This window comes from Aythya ferina (genome assembly GCF_964211825.1).
Source record: "Aythya ferina genome assembly, contig: HAP1_SCAFFOLD_195, whole genome shotgun sequence".
Classification (NCBI taxonomy): Eukaryota; Metazoa; Chordata; class Aves; order Anseriformes; family Anatidae; genus Aythya; species Aythya ferina.
In genome coordinates this window covers 38,593-65,566 of record NW_028181338.1, presented here as the reverse complement: position 1 = coordinate 65,566, position 26,974 = coordinate 38,593, and the positions used below count along the sequence as shown (strand labels likewise).

The window sequence follows — 26,974 nt, the reverse complement described above, 5'->3', positions numbered from 1 at the left end:
CATGTAACAGCTGATTTCAAGGCTTTGCTCTCTTTGAGAGACTGATAACTTGATTTGATTAACTGAAGAAAGCTGGAAAAACGTTTGTTCCTCATTATTTTTCACTTGTTACTTTCTTTCGGGTTACTTTTAAAAAGAAGATTTCACTGATCACAAGCCAGTAGAAGACTTTCAGCCCAAGCAAGGGTGAAGACAGCTCTCTCCAAGAGCAGAGGAAGTCCCTGTGGAGAGAACCCGAGCTTGTTAGCAGAACTCGTCGGCATGTCTAAACAAGGAGACGATTGCTACTTCTATTTCTATTCTACCTGTAGCAAGGTATGGCTGGCTTTCCTTTGCTTTGCTTTTTTCTCCCCTTTTTTCAGGAAGGAGTAGATTAGGAGGAGGAAGCACACTGGTCTTTGGTTAACTTGAGAACCAGATAGATTGTGAATTCAGTTGTAGCACCATTAGGCAGCAGCATGGCCATTTTTGAGGCTGTACTCTATTTTCCTTGTTGGTTTCCTTTTGGTTCCAGGGAGACAAATGTGCCTACCGCCACTGCGAAGCTGCTCTGGGCAATGAGACGGTCTGCAAGCTGTGGCAGGAGGGTCGTTGTTTCAGGAATGTCTGCCGATTCAGACACATGGAAATTGACGTGAGTGCCTAACAATGTGTTCTCAAAATAAATCCACAAAAGCATTTTTCAGTGCCGTAGGTGTACTGATTGCGCTTTTGCAGGGTAGATTTGTTTGCTTCAAAATCATACTGGTTTCTGTTACCAAGAGAGGGGGTGGGAGGAAGCAGAGGGAAATAAAATCAATGCCTTAGGTATGTCTTAGCAAGATATTTTTTTATTTTTTTTTTATTAGATGCTGACAGTTTTCTCAAGAGATGCAGAATAGCTGTTAAATAGACTGCTAAAACGTGCTGGAGCAGGGGGGTAATAAACAGGCTGTTCTATCCTCATGGGAGCAGGCTTGATAATGAACTATCAGGTGTCTTCTGACCCACAGTCCTTCAGATAACGCTGTTGTAGCTGCCTGGGGTAGGAAGTGGGGAAAGTTAAAGGTGCAGCAGAACTAAGTCTCCAAGAAGTAGTTCTAGACAGGGTTAACCTAGGCAATTTCAGATGTTCTTTTTCCCTCTGAATAATCCTAGTATAATCCTAGGTGTATTAGTTTAAGCCACCCTCAAGTGATGTCTGAGAGTGCCTGTCTTCTCAAACTGAGTGATGACCAAACTAAATGTGCATAGTGGTTACAGCTTATGCAAACTTTGTGAATATGCCCAGAAATACTACACTTAACTGAGAAATTGACCTTTGGAATGCTGTTTCAGCACTGTGTTGTGACAGCTGTCACGATCTGGAGCTGTGCATCTCTTTGCAAGCCTCAGGTGCATGTTATCACGAGCTTTTCTTTCTTTCTGTCTTCAGAAAAAGCGCAGTGAGATTCCTTGCTACTGGGAGAACCAGCCGGGAGGCTGTCAGAAAGCCAACTGTGCTTTTCATCATGCAAAGGGACGTTACATCGATGGACAATTCTTACCACCAAGCAAGAGTGAGTTTAGGTCCTTTTTCTTTAAGCGCTGAAGAATTAATTTTGAGTATTACTTAGTGGGTGCCAATCCTGTAGGGGGCGTCAGGTAACTGTTCATTTGTGAGGGCAGGAAAAGGTCTGCAGTCATAGGTGTACTGCACCGAGTGTACTGCTGGTGTTTGTTTTCTGCTTTCGTGCTCAGCTTCTCTTTGCTTTGTGTGATGTTTGCCTTGCAGTTTGCTTCCTGTTGTTTCCTCTTTTGCTGGGTGGTAGGGAGATGTGTTGTTGTTGGAAGGGAAATCATTGTTCACGGTGTAAGCAGTGATGGGATGGGCAAAAGGAGATGCTGAATTCGTTGTCTGTGCGGGTTATCTGCCTTTGCTACCATCTCTTTGCATTGTGGTCAAAGTTTTAAACTGCCATATTACCGATGATCCTCCTCTTCCTCTAGCTACACTGCCAAGTCCGCCTGAGTGCGCGGACGATGATCTGAAAGTGGCTCAGATGTCACTGCAGCAAAACAAACTTTCTGTCCAGTCAAATCCCTCTCCACAGCTAAGGGGGTGACGAAAGTGGAAAACTCTGAAAATGTCCCAAGCCCTACACACCCTCCAGTTGTAATCAATGCTGCAGATGATGATGAAGATGATGATGGTGAGCATGTTTTGGTTCTTGGAAGGAATTTGTGCTGTAAATGATTGTGTAAATCTTTGTTTCTTGAAGGAATTTGTGCTGTAAATGAATGTGTTAAATCTTTGGTTCTTGAAGGAATTTGTGCTGTAAATGAATGTGTTAAATCTTTGGTTCTTGAAGGAATTTGTGCTGTAAATGAATGTGTTAAATCTTTGGTTCTTGGAAGGAATCTGTGCTGTAAATGAGTGTATAAATCACAGATGACCTGAGGTCTGACTAGCGATAGGGCAGGCAGTCTGGCCAGGTCACTGGTGGCTTTGTCTGGCAGTCAGTGGACAGAAGCTGAAACGTTGGAGGAAAGCTTAGAACCACTCCTGGCTTTAGCTGGTCTTTTGTGTAAAGTTCTATGTGAAACTAGGAAGGAAATTTCTTTTTTCTGTCTGAAGAGCAATGTGTTGTGTAGTAGTTAAAGCTGCAGAGAGAATCTAGAGTCCTAGATGTTTTGTCCTAGTGTATTCTACTTAGGAGTTCATCAGGTCAGTGTAGCTGTTTAAAAACAAACAAACAAACAAACAAACAAACAAAAAAAAACAAAACAGCAACAAAGTTTTTTGTATGAACCATGGGCTGAAGTGTCACTGCATGAGCTACGTAATCATGACCAACCTGGTCTATGCATAACTGAATCGATTTTTCCCCTTCAGACCAACTTTCTGAGGAAGGAGAAGAAACTAAAACTCCCGTCCAGCATCCAGCTGCGGAAGGCAAAAATGGGTTACGGGTGATTTCCACTCGGAAAGGCAGTTCTATTACTACTAAACAAGGTATGCCAGCACCTTAGTAGGATAAATCAGAAGAACTTGACAGTTAAGTCAAAAGCAGCGTGGTGTAAAAACACAACAAAATGTAGGGGTGCTGAATGGAGTCGGTTATTTCCATGATCTCATTTCTGCCATTAATACCATCATGTGCCCATTGGGTCAGAAAGGTGAACTCCTTTTCTTTACTTTTGGAGAACAAAACAGGGCCACAGCATGGAGTTTAAATGGCTGCACGTGCAGCCTTGCAACCACTGCTGATAAGCCATATCTAACGATAGAGGGATCTAATATTGTGTAAATGGATTAAAATTAAAACTACATTTTGAACCCTGAAGGATGAAAGGAGGGGCAAAATGCCATTGGTTCTATGGCTCTTTCACTTGTGAGGAGTGTTGACAGGCTTTATTCGAAATACTTCAGAAAGTTCCTGAGCGCTAAGAAGCCTGAGGATCTGTGGTCCTCAGTGAGTGCCTCTAAGCCTGTCTCATGAACTGTTTCCTGTTTTCAGAGGGCAATCTGAATTTTGGAATAAAAACACTTGAGGAAATCAAATGGCAGAAGATGAAGGAAAAAAATAAGAGACACGGTGGTGAGTTAATATTGCCTACTTTCTTATCCTGTTCACGGCAGGTGATGGTGACTGGGAGCTGCTTGAGGGACAGACTTCCATTTTTAGCTGGGGGCATAAAGCAACCTGATTCTCAGCCAGCTGGTATTCTAAATGGGAGTCCAAAGGGCAACCAGAGGCAAATTAGTCACCTCTCTTCTTTACATGCTCTGCTTGCTGTATTTTTGACAGTAACAAATCATTTAAAGTTTTTTGTTCTTTGTGATAGTTTTTTATGTTGGGTAAACTTCCTTATGTTTTGGTTGCTCTGAACAGAAGGTTCTTCAAGATCTTCTCTTCGTCCCGTTGATTCTATGATTTTTCCTGCTCCAGAAGAGGAAAATGTCCGGACAGTGGTGAGAACTGTGACAGTGTCTTCCAAGAAAGGTAATAATGAATGCTTTTGTTTTGATTTCATTACTCCTAAACTGGAGGGTTAAGCAATAATTAAAACAATTCACCCATGTTAGCCTTCTGGTGCTGCCTTCTGTTCAAAACGTGCTTTTATGCTTAAAGTCCCTGGTTGTACTGGAAAGATTTGGTGCTCAGGTTAAGTGCAGTGGCAGGAGAAAAAAAAAAGTGTCAGTATGCCAATAGGGGGGTAACTGAAAAACAGAAGAGTAACGAGAAGAGCGAGCTGTAGAAGCCAGTGCTATATAAGAAGCAATTTCTGAAGCATTAAAGAGGCGTACAGTGGCAGGTGTGGACACAGTATGACAGGAGTTTGTGTATAAATTGTTTAGAGCTGTGCAAATGCCTTTTAAAGGGAAAAAAGTGTGGAAGTACTTTTACTCGTAGACATTCACCTTAGAAAGGAATATTTCTCAGCATTTGCACCTAAGAATATTCTGCTTGCTTATGCAGCTTTGTTCTGCACAAAGTATAGGTGTCAAGCAGACTCAGATTCACTCTCTACTATCTCAGCTGGAATTTGAAGCAAGCACTGAGACTATTAATATTTTTTTTCCATGTTAATTATAGTTAAAATATGAGTTTGTGTGGTCTAGCTGTCAAAACAGTGTCTGACTAGGGTTTTTTGGACATGGGCTAACAGGATAATATTTCTGTTGGCTACTGGTTTCTGTGAAATAGAAAAAAAAATTCCCTTTTGTTTTAGGGGAGGAACCTGTGGTTCGAGTAGATCTTGCTGATAGACAAGGAAAACGGAAAGCCTCCGCGGGTGAGAACTTTTTACGAGCTGTTACGTAGGTGCTGCCTTCTATATATGACTGCATTAAAGAGTATTTGTGATGTATGAAAGGAAAATACATTGCAGTGGAGATCTGTGTTGACGGCAGAAATGGAAAAAAAAAAAAAAAATCATTTAGCAGCTGAAAGGCAATTCTATGAAAATATGCTTGAAAAAGAGAAGCTTATTGTTGACTGTTCTCAAACCTTCCTGCAAAGAAAAGTTCTTACAATATTCCTTGTTTTCTCTGAAGATGATGTAGGCAGCCTTCCAGTGAAGCGCAGCCTTGCTGAAAGGCTGGGGAAGAAGGTAGAGGCTCCGGGAAATGCTGACAAAGCACCCAAGAGAGAGACAGGTACTAAACGGGCATCTGGATTGGATTCCTGGGTTTCGTTTTTAGTCTTTCTGTTTGTCCTTTTCCAGTGATGTTTCTTTTTGCATGTTGGCTGAGGTCGTAATCACTGGGATTCAAAGTTACCTTTCCTGTCTTGTTTTGAAATGTGAACCTGAAGTTGACATTATGCAGCCTCCCTAATTCGTTCTTTTTCTGTTTTGCAGTTCGAGTTCCCAAGTCTCTGAAGGACAGGCTGGGATTACCTCCTAAACAGACCAGTACTGAGAGGTAACAGCTAGATCTTAAATATGCTTTCTCCTCCGTCCTTTCCACGAACTTGGACTGCTTTCATACATCCCTACAAACTAATTTAAACGAAAACAAAGAACTGACGCCTCTTGGTTGAGTGCTGAAGCTCTTCTGACAGCCACTATCAGAACTCTGGCTCTAGGTGTGTGTTTATTTTCTACTTGTGCCTTGTCGAGGTTTTTAGCTGCTTCTGTGAACCGTTACGTACAATTAGAATAGAACCACTGCCAGGAGCAGGAATTTGAAATGCAGTCTGAAAAAGTAATAAAGTAAAGCAGCATTTCTGTGTAGCAGTTCTCTCTGGATAGGGCTGGTCTTCAAAATACAAGTGGCTCAGAGGAGGAGGAGAATGTTGTTCTAAGGATATTGTTCTAAGATGCATTATTGGGAACGCTCAAGATGAGTTTTCCTTAGTGCTCTGACAAATTTTGGAGACTTAAAATATTGCTGGACTCTCTTTAAATGTTGGTGCTTCTCCTCATTTCTTGATGATGACAGGGAAGGCTGCTAAGCCGATGGGAGAGATCCATGTGAAAACACTGGAGGAAATCCGTCGTGAGAAAGCTCTTCAGAGACGCGAACCTCAAGCCAAAGCCGAGGCTGAAGGGCACGGTAAAACTGAAGATTCCAGCGCAGGGGCAAGAGCTGCTCGTGCAGGTCGCATGCAAACTTTCTCTGAAGCCTTGTCTGAAAAAAAGAATAATCGCTTGGTAGAAGAGAAGAAAAAAGCAGGAGAATGCCATAGCAAGAGCAAAATTCAGGGTGAGTCCAAGAAGCAGCTCGCTCTGTCCGGGCCCAGCAAAGGGCAGGCGAAGGAGCCGGCAGGAAAAGTCAAGCCAGAAGGAGAAGTGCGTGTTAAAACCTTGGAAGAAATAAAGCGTGAGAAAGCTCTGCGGATGCAGCAGAGTGAAGGAGATGTGCCAGCTCCCTCAGCACAACCCGGACCTGCCCCAGCAGAGCAGAAATCTTTATGGAGCACAAAACTAACAGGTAATAAGATGCTTTAATGCCTGCCCCAGTGAGGTGCTTCCCATATTGAGCAAGTTCAGTTTGCTCAGGATCTGCTTCATGGATAAATGCTGAATGGCTTGCACATTGTAGCCTTTCTCTCTCTCTCTCATGGGACACAAGGAAATAAATGCACAAAGGAAACAAGTACCCAGCTTTCTTTATTTCTGCCGTTGACAACACTTTTTTTTGTCTTTTTTTAAAGCACCTGAAAAAGAAGAAAAGAAGGCAGTGGAATTGAACCGGCCTTTTCCTAAACTTTCCTCTGGACCTGATGTACAGGTGAGTCCTCTGTGAAGACACACATACATTCGTACAATTTCTGATAATTCTGACAAGTTTTGTTACTCACCGTGTGCCACCCTCTTGAGTGTGTTCTTACCCTTCAGCAGCTGGTAGGAGCTGCAGTGCAGTCTAAATCCTATCGCCAGCAGCATTTCCAGACAACTCTGTAATCCTCAAACTTGGAATCAGTCTGTTTATACCACAGCAAGAAAGAAACCCTGTTAGCACCAGCTGAAATCTACACAGTTAACGTGGAGGGAATTCTTTTTGTTCTTACTGACTTGATCTGTCAGACATGAAGGATTTAATACAGAAGGCCAGAGTTCTGTGTTCAAGGAAATCAATCTGTCAGTGGATACTGTATAGGGGAACTTGTATGACTTTCTGCTGCTTAAAAAGAATGTGATAAATAGATGTACAGCAGAACACCCTAGCTGTTTAAAGAAGCTTGCCATAGTGGATATTGCAGATATGTGAGACTGCGTCCATAGTAAAGCATGGCTCTTGTTACAGGCAGAATTTTATGGGAAAACAAACAAACAAACAAACAAACAAAAAAACCAACAGTAACCTGAACGAGATTAATATGCTGTTCCACATCAAGACCATTTTGGAGGGATTGCTGATCAGATTTTCTTAACGAAATCTCCACGGATTTTATTTATTTTTTTTGTCCTACTCATGCACTACTTTTCTTTCCTTCTAGCCCACTCAGCAGAGTGGAACTCGTAAATGTCCAGAGAAGAGCTTTGAAGAGAGACGGTGGGAGAAGTGGCAACAGAGAGAACAACAAGAGAAGCTTTGGCAGGAGGAAGCTGCTGTCAAATCTACTGCTGGCTTCTTTAATACTGAACCAGCAGGGAAAGTGGCAGCTCAATTTCAGGGCCAGGAAGCTAAAAGTAAGTGTTGAAGGTTAAGAGTTACTTAGGTTGTCTTCTGAAATACAGACAGAAGATGACAATTCTCATGCTGTAACTCTGGCTGGGTGCATTTTGCCACGCAGTGCTACGAAGCGAAGGGTGTACTTTCTTTTTCTTAGTTTGCTTCTTTTCCTGCCAGCCAGATGTTAGGTAAGGAACGGGAGACTAGAAAATGCCACTACAAATGTGGACTTTGTAGAACAACTTAACTGTGGGACATCACTGCAAGGGAGAGGAAGCTGGTACAAGAGTTGCATACACTCTTGTCCTACTATAACTGCTGCTTTTTCCTTTCCTAGCGGGAGCAGGACTTTAAATATAAAAGCTGTCTATATTTGTGAACCTAGCTTGCACTTAGGATTGCTATGTGTCTGAGGTTTCCCTTGTCCTGGATTATTATTTACTGTAGCTCTTCGGTTTCTTTGTTCCTTTGTATGGCTTGTTGGTAGACAGAGTTTACTATGTGGAAAAGATTCCTGAGAATCCAGGCAATGGCGGTGTAATTGTGCTGGCCAAATGCATTTAAGTGTGTAGAAGGACTGTGGAAATGATTAAGAGAACCTGGATTTTTCCTGAGGCAGAGCAAGACTGTATCAGTTCTCTCTTCCTTTTACTCTAGCCAACTTTATGACATCTGCGAAGCCTTCGTGTGGGAAAGTCACTTTCCCCAAGAAGAAGGCACTGAAACGTAAGGCACCTGGGAGTTACCCGTCTGCCATAGCAGCTGTGGAACTACAGACTGCCTTTGATGCTGACATGATGGGACCTCCAGCCAGAAAAGCAGCCATGGTAAGGCCAGGGGCTAATGCAGCGATGGATCCCTTGTTAAATTTCTACCCTCCTCTATTTGAAAAGGTGGAAAACTCAAACGTTCTGCAGGCCTTCTGTTTCCTTAGAAATCCAGTAGCTGTCTCCAGGATGCTTGTAGAACCCTTCTGTATTTATGAGATGAATGGCACTCTTTAACCGGTACTCTGATGCTGTGATTTCTCTGGTGTGGGGGATTTTGTCCATTAATGCCATGTTCTTAAAAGACACCAGATCGTGAGTAACCTCCAGGTGAATGTGAACTTTCTTCAGGAGCACCTTGGTTTTGTATTTTGGCCACGGCTCCGCAATGCCAGAGGAGAAGCAGTGTGGAGGAAAAAGCTATTAAGGAATCTTTTACCCATGTGTCATAAATACTGTTTTGCTGCTTTCTAGGGTGTTTCAGACGTGCCGGAGCACGTCCCAGCCATCAGACTTGAAGAAAATCCCCAAAACAGGTGACAACCCCAACTTGTTCTTTTTCTTAATCAGTGTATATCCCCAGGGAAACATAAGTTCTGTCACATGTGGGAAAAAATGAGGGTTCTGAGATAATTGAAGCCAAAATCCATCAAAGGAATAAGTCACCTGAAACCACTTTCTAGCAGCTAGCAGGATTGCTTAATTAGGCTTTCTTGAAATGCTGCAAGTCAGCACAGCTTTCCGGTGACTTCTTGGGTTGTCTGAATACCTGAACGAGGATGAGGTGAAGTTCTACTTCCTCGTGAGGTGATAGATGATGAGTAGTGTCCTCTGCCTTTTGGTCCTCAAGAATGCCACCTCAACTCCAGGTGCCCTGGCTTCACAGATAAACCCCCAGACTGAAAAATGTACCTGGTAACACATCGGGCTCTAAATGTAGCCCTGGGTTGATTGATAACAATCCCTGTGTAAGATTGAAGCATAGGAGGGCTTGCCTACAGTTTTAAGAGCCGGTTTGCAGGAAAAGGATTTCCCGTTAAGAAATGGCATATCCTGATTGTTCTTTCTTGCTCTCCCAAGACCTGAAGTGCGTCTTGGAAGCCCGGAACGATTTGAGGAGCAGATGGAGATGGATCTCGAGACCTCGACCTCAGCTTCTTCCCAGCCAGAAGAGGCACGGACACGCTGGCTGAGTTCCACAGGGAACGTGCCCTTATCTGCGGATGAAGATTTTGAGAAGCTACTTTGGGAAATCTCAGGAGGCAGACTGGAAGCTGAAATCGACTTAGACCCAGGGAAGGACGAGGATGACCTCCTCCTTGAACTCTCTGAGATGATTGACAGTTGAACTGCGTAGTCCTAGGGTATAATTAAAAAAAAAAAATAAAAATTAAAACTATTCTTCTTGTTGGATACCCCGAGGTGATCCTTTTTCTAACTGAGGCTTTGCAATGAGACTTAAAGCACAGTCCGAAGTGGTAGAAATTGGCAGAATCTGCGCTCAGTTGTCCTAAATTTCCCTGCTGGTCAGAGTTAAGGTCTTGTGCATCCGTTCTGTAACTATAGGTGGTTACCTTCGATATCGAGAGGACAAAGCACTTCTTTTGGCACAGAAAGATCTCCATTGGCACGCCATGGTGGCTGCAAATCGATCTTCTGATGGAGCGATGCTCTGAAGGCTTAAATGTAAAGCTTCTTCCTTCCTCCGCCCTTGGCACAACTCGATGTTGGGCACATTGTGAAGCTTCGGTGTTCTGATTTCTCGGACAGTTGATAGCCAAATCCTGGAGTTACTATGTCAACTCTTGACTTTTACTCATGTATGCCATTGTTTTGACTGTACCCGTGTCAGATGATGAAGCTGTAGGGGTGGGAGGGAGCAGAATCGTTATTCCAGTGTGTTGTGGACCAAACTTGCTGCCAGGAATGGGGGTGGGGGTCAGCCCACCCAGCCTTCCTTTCAATTATCAGGGAGGATCAAATGGTGAAAAGCAGCAGCTCTGCCATGCGGCTCCACTACCCCCACTCCCTTCTCTTGTGCTATACCAAAGTTCCCCCAGGCTTTGGTTGGTGCTTTTTGCCTGTGTGAGGACTCCGGGGCGAGCAGTCGGGACTCTGCCACAGTCACAGGGTCGATGAAGGGTTGTTTAAGTGCCTCTTGGTTTTAAAACTTGCTCCCCTGAGCTGCTGGCTCTGCTGCCTGCTACAGCAAATGTTCGGGTGCCATCAGCATCGCACTTGGGCGTGGGCACTGACCCTGCGGAGGACAGAGCTGAGATTCGGGTGTATTGTGTACCCTGCCACCAGCCATCGTTTTTTTTCCCCTAGCAGATCAATTTTGAATTATTTTCCGAACTTTTCGCGGCACGGTAGGCACTTCCCGCTATGATTTGTGAAGCTGTGGGGGCCCTCAGGCATTTGCTGCTGGCAGAGGAAAAGCGCTTGTCGAATTTGTTGTAAATACTTAATGTTTGGACAAAACCACGCGTCTCTGTGTGTGTGTGTGTGTGTGTGTGTGCTGTGACGCCCCGGCCCCACCAGGGAAAACCTCCGCCGACGAAACTGCTGCTGGAGCTCACGCAGGCCTTCATCGTGCCGAAGGACTTCACGGGGACTTCTGGCGGCTCAGAAATGGGGGAGAAAAAGCCAAATCAGGAGGAGGAGAGCTCAGAGACTGCGCCCACCTGCCCTCGCTTTCCCTTCACCCCAAGAAGCCCTGTTCTACCATCAGCCTTCGCCTCTTCTGGCTGCGGTGCTGGGAGCGGGAGCGGCGAGGCGGCAGCAGCCATGGCGTACCGCGGGCAGGGCCAGAAGGTGCAGAAGGTGATGGTGCAGCCCATCGTATCCTTCCTGCGGCTGGGGGGTGCCGGGGAGGTGGGTGGGGGGCGGCTCGGACCTCAGGGGGCTCGGCCCGGGCCTTGAGGCCTTGTCGCGGGGCCCTGAGGCCTCGCTGTGGGGTTTGGGGCCTTGTCCCGAGCCCGGAACTGTCGTCCCCGTGCTGAGCCCTTAACGCAGCGCCCCAGAACCTCATCTTCTACTACCTGCAGAACGTGAGTACCGCGGGGAGGGGGCGGGGATGGGGATTTGGGGAGTGTGGGGGGAGTGGGGAGGGTCTGGGGATTCCCCTCGGTGAGTTTTCGGCTCCTGGCTGTGTCCCGGGACGGGTTTGTGGGGGATGGAGAGCTGTGCGGTGTGCTGGTGGGCACAAGGAGCCCGGCATTTCCCCCTCGTGTAGCCGGGCGTGCAGGGGTGTTCCCTTGTGACTGGAAACGTGTTCTTCACCAAACGTGTAGTATTCACCCGATGGTATAACGCTCAAATGTCAGATTGCACATTGGAACTGCCCCTGAGAGTTGCTCCTCGGAGCGTTTGGGAGCTGTCGTGGCTGTGGCTAGCAGGTATTTCTGAACACATGAGAGAACAAAAGTGCTCAGTGTTTGTGGCCCGACTTACTCTCCTCCTTTGTTCTGCAGAGGTCGAGGATCCAGGTGTGGCTCTATGAGCAGGTGAACATGCGGATAGAAGGCTGCATCATCGTGAGTATCCGCACGTCCCCATGTTACATCTTTCATTTTGCCTCATTCACAGTCGTGTTTTTTGGTCAAGAAAAGTTATCACAAGGAAAAAGAGATTTGTACTTCTCTGCCTTTCCCCTCGCCCTGCCCTTCCCTCCCGCTCCTGAGCCCTTCGTCAGGCCTTGCTGGGCCCTCTGTCCGGCTGTCTGTCCGTCCATCCGAACCTCTGGCCATCTGTCCCACCACCCTGCCCCGTCCCTGCCCTCTCCCTAAGGAAGCAAAGAGTCCCCGGTCTGCCTTCGTGGGGGGGGGGGGGGGGGGGAGGGAGAGGGGAGGTTCTGCTGAGAAAAAAATGAAAGATTTCCCCCTTAACGGGCGCCTTGCTAGTTCTTTCGAGTTCCAGCCTTCTGCCTTCCTTCCGTAGCAGTGCCTCTAAGGGGTGCGCTGTAAGGCAGCCCTCATCTGGCGCGTTGCTCCTCCGTTCCCCCAAGGAACTGCCTTCAGGATCTGACTAACTCTGGATGCACCCGGTTGTCGCCTTAATTTCTCCTTTAGCTTGCTGAAAACAAGCCGGTTGGGTGACCTTTTGCGTTTCTCGCTTAAAATTTGGATCGAGGAGGTCTGTGTTTCCTTACGCTGATGAATTTAAGAAGATCTTGCATCTAAGAAAGGGAACAAAAGCTGCTGCCCAGCAGCGTCTGGCTCAGGGAGGAGTGAGAAAGCTCTGTGCAGTCCCCAAGGTCCGTGCAGCAGGAGGCAGGAGGTGCTCCAGGCTCACAGCAGCAGTTCCCCTGCGGCCTGTGCAGGGAGAGGCCCCTGGTGGAGCAGGCTGTCCCCCTGCAGCCCATGGGTCCCCCGTGGAGCAGATCTCCACGCTGCAGCCCCCCTGCGGGTGGAGGAGCCCCCGGTGGAGCAGGTGGCTGTGGCCTGGTGGAGGCCGCAGCCTGTGGAGAGCCCCCGCAGGAGCAGGCCCCGGGCTGGACTGGAACAGGCTGTGCTGAGCCTGCTTTGCCCGTGACGCTCCTTGTGGAGTGATCTCCCTGTCCTTCTGGCAGCCCTTGAGCCCTTGCCAGCCTCTTTTCTCCCCTTGGCGTTGGAGGAGGGGCAGGGAGAGAGCGCTTGTGCTGGAGCTCAGCTGCCCAGCTGAGGAAAACCACCACGGCTCTGTCTTGCCGCTGCTGCAGCACGCTGGTAGCAGCCAGCACCGTCTGTTCTTCGAGCCTCAGCAAGCCCACAGCATCTTCCCAGAAGGGATCCCTTTCCTTCACGCCTGACAGGCGCCGCCTCCAGAGGCTGAGGGCTTGTGCCCCGTTTGCAAGCGCTTTCTCAGTGCCCCCTTCCCCAGAGACGGATCCCAGCTGCTTGGCTTCACTGCCCTCTGCTGCCAGGCTCCCGCAGCTGCTATCCCAGCAGCACAGCGAACATGCGGATAGAAGGCTGCATCATCGTGAGTATCCGCACGTCCCCATGTTACATCTTTCATTTTGCCTCATTCACAGTCGTGTTTTTTGGTCAAGAAAAGTTATCACAAGGAAAAAGAGATTTGTACTTCTCTGCCTTTCCCCTCGCCCTGCCCTTCCCTCCCGCTCCTGAGCCCTTCGTCAGGCCTTGCTGGGCCCTCTGTCCGGCTGTCTGTCCGTCCATCCGAACCTCTGGCCATCTGTCCCACCACCCTGCCCCGTCCCTGCCCTCTCCCTAAGGAAGCAAAGAGTCCCCGGTCTGCCTTCATGGGGGGGGCGAGGGGGGAGGGAGAGGGGAGGTTCTGCTGAGAAAAAAATGAAAGATTTCCCCCTTAACGGGCGCCTTGCGAGTTCTTTCGAGTTCCAGCCTTCTGCCTTCCTTCCGTAGCAGTGCTTCTAAGGGGTGCGCTGTAAGGCAGCCCTCATCTGGCGCGTTGCTCCTCCGTTCCCCCAAGGAACTGCCTTCAGGATCTGACTAACTCTGGATGCACCCGGTTGTCGCCTTAATTTCTCCTTTAGCTTGCTGAAAACAAGCCGGTTGGGTGACCTTTTGCGTTTCTCGCTTAAAATTTGGATCGAGGAGGTCTGTGTTTCCTTACGCTGATGTCCACGCTGAAGGTGCAGAAGGGTTCCGTGCTGTTGCTTGGGTCAGCCTTGTTGCCAGGTTTGGAATGTTTAGCCTACCGGTGCTTCGGTGCTGTTGGGCTGCACTCAGAGTGTGAGCTCTGGGCGTTATTTCTCAAATACTGCGTTATTTGAGCGTACAGACCCGAGATATTCTGCGGAGAGGTGATTTAAGGCACGTCAGAACCACCGCTGCGGCGTGTGCCAGCGTCGGACGCCCGTTCGAGTGATCGGGCGGAGCAGGTGAGTTGAATTTGGTGCTGGGTGGCGAGGTGGTGTTGGGGGAAGAGCTAGGCTAAGGAGAGCTTCCTCTTGCTCTGCCCCTTCCCATCTCAAATGGCCGCTTCCTGGGGAGATGGGTTCGTTGGGAGGTTAACTACAACGTTACAGTGAGGATGAGGAATCACCTTTAGTCCCGTAGGTATTTGCTGCCAGGCCGCAGCGTTGATTTCAGAAATTGTATTTAAAAAAGGGAAAAGAAAGGAAAGATGTATTCTTTAACATACTCTCTTTTCTCGGAGAGTAGATGGAGGAGCTTCAGCCGTGCCCTTCCTCCGGAAACGATTCCCAGTGTCTGCTCAGACACTGAGGAGGAAAATGGAGGAGAGCCACCCGATAGAAATAAAGGAAAGAAGGGGTCATGGATTAAGGGAAAAGCACTACTTAAAAAATTGGTGCTCTCTAAAAACGGGTTAAGGGTTTGGGACCTGCAGGTGCTGCCTACACCTGTGTGCGTTGCAGTCGTGCCTGTTGCCACTGAGCAAAACGGGGAGAGCTGCTTTGTCGAACGCGGCGTGTTAAAGCACGTGCCACTGCCTGGAAGAAAAGCACGGACTTCCCTCGTGTGGGCCTTCTTCCCTAGCGATCTGTGATTTACCTGATGGTTTCCCATAAGCTGAGAATGTTTAAAAGAAAAAAAAAAAAAAAAACAAAAATCAAAAACCAACACCAACGTTGAGAGTGGTGAAGCAGATCCTCACGTGGGGACTCAGAATCAGCGGTGACATCACCATGCGAAGCATTGTGTGTGCTTCGGGTTGGGGCTGCTGCGAGCCTCGCAGCGGGGAGGGAGAGCGGATCCGGGGTGCCTCTGTGTCAGCCCTCTGCCCTGGTGGCTTTGTGAGCACTGAGAGTTTGACTCCTGTGTTCCCAGCTTTCGCTTCCGCACCTGCGGTGTGGCAGAGCCAGCGAGCTGCTTGCTCAGCTGGAGGAGGAAGAGGAGTGACCTCAACATTGCCGAGGTAAAGCACAATTACTGAAAAGATTTGGCAAAGATGTGGGTTGTACCAGCGCGGCTGCTGCAGCTGCAGCAGATCCTGGAGCATTGGAGAAGATAGAGAGGGTTTTCTTCATGAAAAGAATGCTGTTAAAAGTGTTTTCATGCCAGAAATTAGGATAAACGCCTCTGTTGTTTGACATCCTCTACTGAGCTGGCACATTGGCATTACAGCGTACCTGGCACGCTGTTTGTATTAAAAAAAAAAGGTATTTTATTCAGGGCAGGCCAGAAACCTGCCTTGGCACTTGCACATCGCAGCAATGCTTACAGACCCTGCATCCTGGCTGCCAGGCCAGGATCTAAATCCGATGGTGCTGTTGGTAAACTGAAGCTCAGGAAGCGCTTCTGGGTTTTTTTGTCCTTCCATGTGAATTTTTACCCTGTGAAGATGGTGTATTAAGCTATTTTCGTAACAACAAATAGGTTTAAAAGCAGTTTCAGTTTAACATCTACACGCTTGGGTGTTATTAACAGAGCTTTGTATACTGAGCTGGTGCTTGGTAGGAGAAAAAACATCAATCTTACCTGGGAAACCTGGACCCCCTCAGCTACATACTGCTATGAGGAAACTCAGATGTAAGAACACACTTAAATAACACCTCACCAGAGCTGTTGTGCTCCTGACCACCAAAGGCACCTTTTTCCAACACCGTCGTACTGGAAGTTGATGCAGCTGGTTCCATCCGTAATGTGTGACTGTACAGTGCTGTAAAAGAACTATTTTTTCACAGCTTTGGAGAAAGCGAAGCAGAGAAAACCACGCATAACCACTGATACCTGGACCCCAAACTGCCACAGGCTGACGGTGATGCCCACTGGATATCTCCTGATACCCTGCTGCCTTCTGACTGCTCCAGCAGAAGTCCTGTTTTAATTAGCCAGCAGGTCCCTCTGAGGGAGGGACTTTGCTAAAACTCCTGCCGTAGGAAGTATCCTACGGGAGCCAAGTTGCTAAACTGATGTGTGGTTTTCCCTTAACCCCCTCACCCCTGACTTTCCAGCTCCTGACAGCACTGCCAACGTGTGCAGTGTCACCGTGTGCCATCTAGGTGCCAGCTGCCATGGTTTATATATTGTAAAATTAGTGATCTGGGACTCGTGAGCACTGAGGAGAGGCTAGCAATTGCTTAAGAGCTTTCCTTGTGTCGCTCTGGGGCAGGGAGATGGGTGAAACATCTTAGGCTTGAAAGTGATTCCCTGCAGAGTGACGTGCTCAGATCTGCACAACAGATCTGTCGTTTTGGTCACCTTATTAGATCCCTGCTTGAGAGGTTGCTTGCAAGAATCGATTCCTCTTCACCTTGATGTGTCAAGCTAAAGAGAAATCTGTGCCGAAGCACTGTTTGATCAGACGAGTGCCTCAGTTCAGGATTGTTCTTTGACAGCTACAGAAACAGCAGGACGATCAGCGCCTTCAGGAACAGATGAATTTGATCTTGAGGCTGTCGTAAAACAGGTCCCTGAAGTCTGAAGACTCTTCAAATAGTTTGGGCCAGCAAGGAGCAGCTGTACGTGGCGGCTGCGGTAACTCGGTGCTCCGAGTCTCAGAGAGCGTGGTGAAAGGTGACCCCCAGCTGGCTGCTGGAGGAAGCTGAGGCAGCGTTCAGCTCTAACCTTTGCCTTCTTGGCTGGCATCTTTGCACTCCTGCTGTCAGTGGGTGTTGAGTGTCCTTCCCGGCAGCCTCAGAACGTGCCCTCAGATGTAGGCAGCATTTAGCAGCTAGAATTCCCTCAAATAGAAAGAGTACAAATGATGCGTTTTCTGCTTTTGCTTTGGAACTCTTAGCTTGAGGTTTTCCTGCAGGCCATGAGGTTTCTTGCAGCAGCAGGGATGAGTTGTGTTAGCAAGAGGCTGTTCTGTGCTTCGACTGTGGGAAGATGAATGGTTACGTGTGCACCGTTAAATATAACTTGACACCTAGCACACCGCACTTGCAGCCTGTGGGGTGCTTTAACAAGCAGGTAAATCAGCAGAGGCTGTTTTGCAGCCGGGGTGATGCTGGGTGATTAAAAAGCAGGGGCAGAACAAGGAGTTTCTAGTGTTTGTTCTTGCTTGTCATCCGACTCTCCACTTCCACTGTTCTTTAAAAAAAAACAAAAACAAACAAACAAACAAATAAAAAAAAAAAAAAACACAAGCAAGAGGTAAGCATCTTAATATCTTTATTATAAATGGAAGGCACAAAAGAGGCCAGCAACAGAGACTGTCCAAGAGAAATGCTTTGTGCTTTATAAACAAACAAGGAAGTACCCTTAGGTGGGTGTGATAATCCTCCTCTAATACGTTTTTGGGGTGCAAAAATAGATTTGTTCCTTTCTTGCTCTTCTCTGCAGGACAAAGGCAGAATAGGCAACTGCAAAGTTAGACCAGGGAGGTCAGTTTGTTCCATACTGAGAAAGACAAGTCTGTAAAACAAACTAGACAGACTTTCTTTGTACTATTCATCTTCCTTCAGCAAAGGCAAAGCTTATGACACTTGTTGGTGTGTGTATATATATTTATCCAGTGCTCTCAGAACAAAATTTTGATTTGAAGAGGGCACACAGATCTGATTTTTTTATTCTTTTCCAGTAAATAGTATAATAAGCACTGGTATATTTGTATAAAATCAGAGAAATACAAAACAAAAGACTGAATATTATGTGGTATGCATGACATTAAAAAAAAATGGTGGTTTCAAAGCAATATGTACCCTGGTGTGTTTGCCATATACTAGAGTCCAGCTTAAAGTGCACGTGATGTGTATTGCATTTTGATATTAATCTCTATGTACAATGTTTTGCATGTAATTTATATGGTTCTTGGGAGAAAAAAAAAAAAAAAAAAAAAAAAAAAAACAACAAAAAAAGAAAACCCCCAGAAACCATAGATCCACCCAAAAACCACCGTAAACCTACCTGATGTTCTCCAAATTCCACAATTTACCCTTTTCCATCACGATGACCACGGAAAACCCAACGAAACCCAATGGAGACCCCAAAACACGTCAAAAACACCCCTAAGAAAAACGACATCACCCCCAAAACTGGAAGAAAATCCCCAAAAAGCACGGATCCAATCCGAAAACCACCCTAAACTTACGTGATGTTCTCCAAATCCCAAAGTCCACTCCCAACCACCATAAAATCCATTAGGATCTCAACGAAACACAACGGAAACCCCAAAACACGTCAAAAACACCCCAAAAGTAAACTGGATCAGAAGAAAAAACGTGATTTAACCCCCCCAAACCCTTAAACCTACCTGATGTTCTCCTAAATGTACAATCCACTCCCAACCACGAGAAAATCCAATGGAAACCCAACAAAACCCAACGGAGACCCCAAAACACGTCAATAACAGCACAAAAATAAACAGGATCACACCAAAAAGGAAAGAAAACCAAAAAAGCCATAGATCCACCCCAAAAGGCCCCCTAAGCTACCTGATGTTCTCCAAAACCCACAGTTTACCCTTTTTCAACATGATGACCAACAAGAACCACACTAAAACCCAACGGAGACGCCAAAACACGTCAAAAACACACCAAACAAGAATGGGATCACCACCAAAAATGAAAGAAAACCCCCAAAACCATAGATCAACCCCAAAACCACTCTAAACCTACCTGATCTTCTGCAAAACCCACAATTTAAACTTTTCCACCATGGTGACCATGGAAAACCCAACAAAACCCAACAGAGACCCCAAAACACGTCAAAAACACCGCAAACAAGAACAGGATCACAAGCAAAAACGAAAGAAAACCCCCAAAACCATAGATCCACCTCAAAACCACCCTAAACCTACCTGATGTTCTCCAAAACCCACAATTTACACTTTTCCACCATGATGACCACGGAAAACCCAACGAAACACAACAAAGACCCCAAAACACATCAAAAACACCCCAAAAAAGAACCGGATCAGAAGAAAAAACACCAAAAACTATGAATTTCCCCCCAAAACCACCCTAAACTCACCTGATCTTTTCCAAAACCCACAATCTACTACCATTTACCTTAACGACAAACGAGAACCCAATGAAACCCAAAGGAGACCCCAAAACACGTCAAAAACACCCTAAACAAGAACAGGATCATCCCAAAAAACAGAATAAAGGCCCAAATTCCATAGATCCACCCCAAAACCACCCCAAACCTACCTGATGTTCTCCAAAACCCACAATTGAACCTTTTCCACCATGATGACCAAGAAAAACCCAACGAAACACAACAGAGACCACAAAACACGTCTAAAACACCCCCAAAAAGAACGGGATCAGAAGAAAAAACACCAAAAACTATGAATTGCCCCCCAAAACCACACTAAACTGACATGATCTTCTCCAAAACCCACAATCCGCTCCCATTTACATTAACGTCAAACAAGAACCCAATGAAACCCAACAAAGACCGCAAAACACGTCTAAAACACCCCAAAAAAGAAAGGGATCACCCCAAAAAAAGAGAAGAAAACCCCAAATACCAAGAATCCACCCCCAAAGTCCCCCCAAACCTACCTGATGTTCTCCAAAACCCGCAACTTACCCTTTTCCACCATGATGACAAGGGAAAACCAAAAGAAACCCAACGGAGAACTCAAAACACGTCAAAACCACCGCAAACACGAACAGGATCACCCAAAAACTGGAAGAAAATCCCCCAAAACCATAGACCCACCCCAAAACCACCCTAAGCCTACCTGATCTTCTCCAAAACCCACAATTTACCCTTTTCCACCACGATGACCACGGAAAACCCAACAAAACCCAATGGAGACCCCAAAACATGTCAAAAACACCCCAAACAAGAACGGGATCACCCCCAAAACTGGAAGAAAATCCCCAAAAAGCACGGATCCAACCCCCAAACCACCCTAAACTCACCTGATCTTCTGCAAAACCCACCATCCACTCCCATTTAACTTAACGACCAACGAGAACCCAACGAAACCCAACGGAGACCCCAAAACACGTCAAAAACACCCCAGAAAGGAAGAGGATCACCCCCAAAAACGAAAAAAAACACCCCAAAACCATAGATCCACCCCAAAAACACCCTAAACCTACCTGATCTTTTCCAAAACCCACAATTTACCCTTTTCCACCATGATGACCACGGAAAACCCAACAAAACCCAACGGAGACCCCAAAACATGTCAAAATCACCCCAAACACGAACGGGATCACCCAAAAACTGGAAGAAAATCCCCCCAAACCATAGATCCACCCCAAAACCATCCTAAACCTACCTGATGTTCTGCAAAACCCACAATTTACACTTTTCCACCATGATGACCACGGAAAACCCAACGAAACAAAACAAAGACCCCAAAACACGTCAGAAACACCGCAAAGAAGAACAGGATCAACCCAAAAAACAGAATAAAGGCCCAAATTCCATAGATGCACCCCAAAACCACCCTAAACCTACCTGATCTTCTCCAAAACCCACAATTGACACTTTTCCAACATGATGACCAAGGAAATCCCAACGAAACACAACAGAGACCCCAAAACACGTCAAAAACACCCCAAACAAAAACGGGATCACCCCCAAAACTGGAAGAATATCCCCAAAAAGCACGGATCCAACCCCCAAACCACTCTAAACTCACCTGATCTTCTGCAAAACCCACAATCCACACCCATTTAAATTAACGACCAACGAGAACCCAACGAAACCCAACGGAGACCCCAAAACACGTCAAAAACACCGCAAACAATAACGGGATCACACTCAAATCTGGAAGAAAACCCCTCAAAACTACAGATGCACCTCAAAACCACCCCAAACCTACCTGATGTTCTCCAAAACCCACAATTTACCCTTTTCCACCATGATGACCACGGAAAACCCAACGAAACCCAACGGAGACCCCAAAACACGTCAAAATCACCACAAACATGAATGCGATCACCCAAAAACTGGAAGAAAATCCCCCAAAACCATAGATCCACCCCAAAACCATCCTAAACATACCTGATGTTCTCCAAAACCCACCATTTATGCATTTCCACCATGATGACCACGGAAAACCCAACAAAACCCAATGGAGACCCCAAAACACGTCAAAAACACCCCAAACAAGAACAGGATCACACTCAAAAACGAAAGAAAACCCCCAAAGCCATAGATCCACCCCAAAACCACCCTAAACCTACCTGATGTTCTCCAAAACCCACAATTTACACTTTTCCACCATGATGACCATGGAACACCCAACGAAACCCAACGGAGACCCCAAAACACGTCAAAAACACCGCAAAGAAGAACAGGATCAACCCAAAAAACAGAATAAAGGCCCAAATTCCATAGATCCACCCCAAAACCACCCTAAAGCACCCTGATCTTCTCCAAAACGCACAATTTACCCTTTTCCACCACGATGACCATGGAAAACCAAAGGAAACCCAACGGAGACCCCAAAACACGTCAAAAACACCCCAAACAAAAATGGGATCACCCCCAAAACTAGAAGAAAATCCCCAACACCATAGATCCACCCCAAAACCACCCTAAACCTACCTGATCTTCTCCAAAACCCACAATTTACACTTTTCCACCATGATGACCATGGAAAACCAAACGAAACCCAACGGAGACCCCAAAACACGTCAAAAACACCCCAAACAAAAACGGGATCACCCCCAAAACTAGAAGAAAATCTCCAAAAAGCACGGATCCAACCCCCAAACCACTCTAAACTCACCTGATCTTCTGCAAAACCCACAATCCACACCCATTTAAATTAACGACCAACGAGAACCCAACGAAACCCAACGGAGACCCCAAAACACGTCAAAAACACCGCAAACAAGAACAGGATCACACCCAAAAACGAAAGAAAACCCCCAAAACCATAGATCCACCCCAAAACCACCCTAAACCTACCTGATGTTCTCCAAAACCCATAATTGACCCTTTTCCACCATGATGACCATGGAAAACCCAACGAAACCCAACAGAGCCCACAAAACACGTCAAAAACACCCCGGAAAGGAACAGGATCAGCCCCAAAAACGAAAGAAAACCCCCAACACCACAGATCCACCCCAAAACCATCCTAAACCTACCTAATCTTTTCCAAAACCCACAATTTACCCTTTTTCACCATGATGACCACGGAAAACCAAACGAAACCCAAGGGAGACCCCAAAACATGTCAAAATAACCGCAAACACGAATGGGATCACCCAAAAACTGGAAGAAAATCCCCCAAAACCATAGATCCACCCCAAAACCATCCTAAACCTACCTGATGTTCTCCAAAACCCACCATTTATGCATTTCCACCATGATGACCACGGAAAACCCAACAAAACCCAACGGAGACCCCAAAACACGTCAAAAACACCCCAAACAAGAACGGGATCACCCAAAAAAACAGAATAAAGGACAGAATTCCATAGATCCACCCCAAAACCACCCTAAACCTACCTGATGTTCTCCAAAACCCACAATTTACCATTTTCCACCATGATGACCACGGAAAACCCAACGAAACCCAACGGAGACCACAAAAAAAAGTCAAAAACACCCCAAAAAATAACGGGATCAGAAGAAAAAACACCAAAAACTATGCATTGCCCCCCAAAAAACACACTAAACTCACATGATCTTCTCCAAAACCCACAATCCGCTCCCATTTACCTTAACGTCAAACGAGAACCCAATGAAACCCAACAAAGACCACAAAACACGTCAAAAACACCCCAAAAAAGAAAGGGATCACCCGAAAAAAAAGCAGAAGAAAACCCCAAATACCAAGAATCCACCCCCAAAGTCCCCCCAAACCTACCTGATGTTCTCCAAAACCCGCAACTTACCCTTTTCCACCATGATGACCACGGAAAACCCAACGAAACCCAACGGAGACCCCAAAACACGTCTAAAACACCCCAAAAAAGAACGGGATCAGAAGAAAAAACACCAAAAACTATGAATTTCCCCCCCAAACCGCCGTAAACTAACCTGATCTTCTCCAAAACCCACAATCCACCCCCATTTACGTTGACGACCAACGAGAACCTAACGAAACCCAACAGAGACCGCAAAACACGCCAAAAACACCCAAAAAAGAACAGAATTAACCCAAAAAATAGAACAAAATGCCAAATACCACATATCCTCCCAAAAAGCACCCTAAACCTACCTGATGTTCTCCAAAACCCACAACTTACTCTTTTCCACTAGGATGACCACGGAAAACCAAACGAAACCCAACGGAGACCACAAAACACGTCAAAAACACCCAAACAAGAAAGGGATCAACAACAAAACTGGAAGAAAATCCCGCAAAACCATAGATCCAACCCAAAACCACCCTAAACCTACCTGATCTTCTCCAAAACCCACAATTTACACTTTTCCACCATGATGACCATGGAAAACCCAACAAAACCAAATGGAGACCACAAAACACGTCAAAAACACCCCAAACAAGAACGGGATCACCCCCAAAACTGGAAGAAAATCCCCAAAAAGTACGGATCCAACCCCCAAACCACTCTAAACTCACCTGATCTTCTGCAAAACCCACCATCCACTCCCATTTAACTTAACGACCATCGAGAACCCAGCGAAACCAAACGGAGACCACCAAAACACGTCAAAAACACCGCAAACAAGAACAGGATCACCCAAAAAAACAGAATAAAGGCCCGAATTCCATAGATCCACCCCAAAACCACCCTAAACCTACCTGATGTTCTCCAAAACCCACAATTTACCATTTTCCACCATGATGACCATGGAAAACCCAACGAAACCCAACGGAGACCACAAAAAAAAGTCAAATACACCCCAAAAAATAACGGGATCAGAAATAAAACACCAAAAACTATGCATTGCCCCCCAAAAAACACACTAAACTCACATGATCTTCTCCAAAACCCACAATCCGCTCCCATTTACCTTAACGTCAAACGAGAACCCAATGAAACCCAACAAAGACCACAAAACACGTCAAAAACACCCCAAAAAAGAAAGGGATCACCCGAAAAAAAAACAGAAGAAAACCCCAAATACCAAGAATCCACCCCCAAAGTCCCCCCAAACCTACCTGATGTTCTCCAAAACCCGCAACTTACCCTTTTCCACCATGATGACCACGGAAAACCCAACGAAACCCAACGGAGACCCCAAAACACGTCAAAAACACCCCAAAAAAGAAAGGGATCACCCCCCAAACTGGAAGTAAACCCCTCAAAACTATAGATCCACCCCAAAACCACCCTAAAACTACTTGATGTTCTCCAAAACCAACAATTTACCCTTTTCCACCATGATGACCATGGAAAACCCAACGAAACCCAACGGAGACCCCAAAACACGTCAGAAACACCGCAAAGAAGAACAGGATCAACCCAAAAAACAGAATAAAGGCCCAAATTCCATAGATCCACCCCAAAACCACCCTAAAGCACCCTGATCTTCTCCAAAACGCACAATTTACCCTTTTCCACCATGATGACCATGGAAAACCCAACGAAACCCAACAGAGCCCCCAAAACACGTCAAAAACATCGCAAACAAGAACAGGATCACCCCCAAAAACGAAAGAAAACCCCCAACACCATAGATCCACCCCCAAACCACCCTAAACCTACCTGATCTTCTCCAAAACCCACAATTTACCCTTTTCCACCACGATGACCATGGAAAACCAAACGAAACCCAACGGAGACCCCAAAACACGTCAAAAACACCCCAAACAAAAACGGGATCACCCCCAAAACTGGAAGAAAATCCCCAAAAAGCACGGATCCAACCCCCAAACCACTCTAAACTCACCTGATCTTCTGCAAAACCCACAATCCACACCCATTTAAATTAACGACCAACGAGAAGCCAACGAAACCCAACGGAGACCCCAAAACACGTCAAAAACACCGCAAACAAGAACGGGATCACCGCCAAAACTGGAAGAAAATCCCCAAAAAGTACGGATCCAACCCCCAAACCACTCTAAACTCACCTGATCTTCTGCAAAACCCACCATCCACTCCCATTTAACTTAACGACCAACAAGAACACAACGAAACCAAACGGAGACCCCAAAACACGTCAAAAACACCGCAAACAAGAACAGGATCACACCCAAAAACGAAAGAAAACCCCCAAAGCCATAGATCCACCCCAAACCACCCTAAACCTACCTGATCTTCTCCAAAACCCACAATTTACCCTTTTCCACCATGATGACCACGGAAAACCCAACGAAACCCAACGGAGACCCCAAAACACGTCTAAAACACACCAAAAAAGAATGGGATCAGAAGAAAAAACACCAAAAACTATGAATTTCCCCCCCAAACCGCCGTAAACTAACCTGATCTTCTCCAAAACCCACAATCCACTCCCATTTACCTTGACGACAAACGAGAACAAACGAAACCCAGCAGAGACCGCAAAACACGCCAAAAACACCCAAAAAAGAACAGAATTAACCCAATAAATAGAACAAAATTCCAAATACCACATATCCTCCCGAAAAGCACCCTAAACCTACCTGATGTTCTCCAAAACCCACAACTTACTCTTTTCCACTAGGATGACCACGGAAAACCAAACGAAACCCAACGGAGACCACAAAACATGTCAAAAACACCCAAACAAGAACGGGATCAACAACAAAACTGGAAGAAAATCCCGCAAAACCACAGATCCACCCCAAAACCACCCTAAACTTACCTGATGTTCTCCAAAACCCACAATTTACACTTTTCCACCATGATGACCATGGAAAACCCAACGAAACCCAACGGAGACCCCAAAAAACGACAAAAACACCCCAAACAAGAACGGGATCACAACCAAAAACGAACGAAAATCCCCAAAAAGCACGGATCCAACCCTCAAACCACCCTAAACTTACCTGATCTTCTGCAAAACCCACCATCCACTCCCATTTAACTTAACGACCAACGAGAACACAACGAAACCTAACAGAGACCGCAAAACACGCCAAAAACACCCAAAAAAGAACAGAATTAACCCCAAAAATAGAACAAAATGCCAAATACCACATATCCTCCCGAAAAGCACCCTAAACCTACCTGATGTTCTCCAAAACCCACAACTTACTCTTTTCCACTAGGATGACCACGGAAAACCAAACGAAACCCAACAGAGACCACAAAACACGTCAAAAACACCGCAAACACGAATGGGATCACCCCCAAAACTGGAAGAAAATCCCCAAAAAGTACGGATCCAACCCCCAAACCACTCTAAACTCACCTGATCTTCTGCAAAACCCACCATACACTCCCATTTAACTTAACGACCAACGAGAACACGACGAAACCCAACGGAGACCCCAAAACACGTCAAAAACACCGCAAACAAGAACAGGATCACACCCAAAAACGAAAGAAAACCCCCAAAGCCATAGATCCACCCCAAAACCACCCTAAACCTACCTGGTCTTCTCCAAAACCCACAATTTACCCTTTTCCACCACGATGAACACGGAAAACCCAACAAAACCCAACGGAGATCCCAAAATATGTCAAAAACACCCCAAACAAGAACGGGATCACCCCCAAAACTGGAAGAAAATCTCCAAAAAGCACGGATCCAACACCCAAAACACTCTAAACTCACCTGATCTTCTCCAAAACCCACCATCCAAACACATTTAAATTAACGACCAACGAGAAGCCAACGAAACCCAACGGAGACCCCAAAACAAGTCAAAAACACCCCAAACAAGAACAGGATCACCCAAAAAAACAGAATAAAGGCCCGAATTCCAT

The 26,974-nt window shown here is 46.2% G+C and overlaps 1 pseudogene across 1 annotated transcript; it reads left to right on the top strand.

Moving 5' to 3' along the window:
- Positions 1 to 261: 261 nt before the first annotated feature.
- On the top strand, positions 262 to 4,879 carry LOC311428928 (zinc finger CCCH domain-containing protein 11A-like; annotated as a pseudogene). Its single transcript, XR_014698939.1, has 8 exons — positions 262 to 315; positions 515 to 634; positions 1,415 to 1,538; positions 1,969 to 2,171; positions 2,855 to 2,974; positions 3,480 to 3,560; positions 3,855 to 3,965; positions 4,696 to 4,879. The product of XR_014698939.1 is annotated as a zinc finger CCCH domain-containing protein 11A-like (transcript).
- The last annotated feature ends 22,095 nt before the right edge of the window (positions 4,880 to 26,974 follow it).